This window comes from Cyprinodon variegatus, unplaced genomic scaffold, assembly GCF_000732505.1.
Source record: "Cyprinodon variegatus isolate N-32 unplaced genomic scaffold, C_variegatus-1.0 Scaffold256, whole genome shotgun sequence".
Lineage (NCBI taxonomy): Eukaryota > Metazoa > Chordata > Actinopteri > Cyprinodontiformes > Cyprinodontidae > Cyprinodon > Cyprinodon variegatus.
The window spans coordinates 264860-266389 of NW_015150709.1; the positions used below are offsets into that span (position 1 = coordinate 264860).

At 32.9% G+C, this 1530-nt stretch overlaps 1 protein-coding gene across 1 annotated transcript in view; it reads left to right on the plus strand.

The window, feature by feature from the left end:
- Positions 1-1530, plus strand: part of LOC107089524 (gastrula zinc finger protein XlCGF57.1-like) — a 13271-nt gene that overhangs the window by 8377 nt on the left and 3364 nt on the right. The gene's annotated exons all lie outside the window — the stretch shown is intronic.

Genomic DNA, 1530 nt, shown 5'->3' on the forward strand with positions numbered 1-1530 from the left:
GCTTCCCATCCAGGAAGCTTTTTCCATTCAAAATGTCAGGAATAGTGTTGAGTTCCATGTTTTATACAGTAGCCCAACAACACCTTGTTTTTGTTTTGAAAACATGTTTGACTCAAAACTTTTCACATGCAGCACAACAGTAAATGCGAAGAAATGGATGCTATGCGCAGAACAGTAATTTCCCTCTGGGATTATTTAGGTATTTCTGATTCTGATTCTGAACAGAAACCATTTATTGTGCGAGTGGATGCCGTGTATGAAATGCATGAGAAAATGAGGCAAATATATATTGAATATATATATGTATTGAAAGTGTCATCAAAGTCACATCTCATCCACATTCATTGCATTATGGACTCTATATGAATGTAGCTCTACTTAAATGAAAAAGTCACATACCAGCCAGATCTAAGCATTTCACATAAAAATTCAGAATTGGGACAAATTTTCATGCTCCATGAAGAGGGCCAAGAGGACTTTTTAATGTAACTTGGTGCTCCATGCAAGACAAACCTATATGTTAGATAAAGATTAGAGCACAATTACATTTTCTCCTTAAAAGTAATACTATGGTCTGGATAAAAAAAAAAAAAAAAAAACATTTAGTGAGTACCACTGCTGTAACCTAGCAACTACACAATTGTTGATGCCATGATGTGAAAAAAAAAAAAAAAAAAACATTTAGTGAGTACCACTGCTGTAACCTAGCAACTACACAATTGTTGATGCCATGATGTGAAAGTACTGTTGAAATGTGTGAGAAATAAAGTCCAATTATATATATATTTTTTTTATGAAAATCTTAGTGAAGGAGAAAAACAATGCAATATACCCCTCTAAAAAGATATTTAGTTTTACAGTTGATTTTAGCCTTAAACACTAATTAAAATATTGTTTTTAAATGTTAGTCACGTGTTTTTGAACGACTTCAACTCCAGACCCCTCCATAAGAAGTGGGACCGGAGTGTTCCAACTACATGATCACACTTCTCACCCTCCTCAGAAGAATTATGCTGGCGAGGAGAGTCCGGCTTATTGCCAAACCTCTGCTTCAGTAGGAACAGTTGGGTTTATTTAAAGGGTCTACATTTACTTTTTAGCCCCAATCAAAACCTATGGTAGTTTTTACAGAAGGATTGTAGAAATTGCAAAACAATGCAAATATCTGCCACATTCTGCAGCCTTTTAGTCTAACTAATGAAATTAATGTGTGGAATATATTGTACACTTTATATTAATCTGTTAGTATTTTGCAAAACCATAGATTTACATTTAGAATTCATCATTAGCCTCGCCGAAATGATTGGTTGTTGGTTTGATTTTTAAACTAATGAATTTAGACCTTAATTTAACTGCAGGTTAAAGGCAAATTAAACTTTATTTTCTACACAACCACAGACCAACTCTGCCATATGTAGAAATAAATACAGAAATAATTAAACGCTCAATAAATAAATGAGCACATAATTTATTTATATTTATAAAAACAATATACAAATAAATGTGGGTAGAAATTTCTGTATGCATACA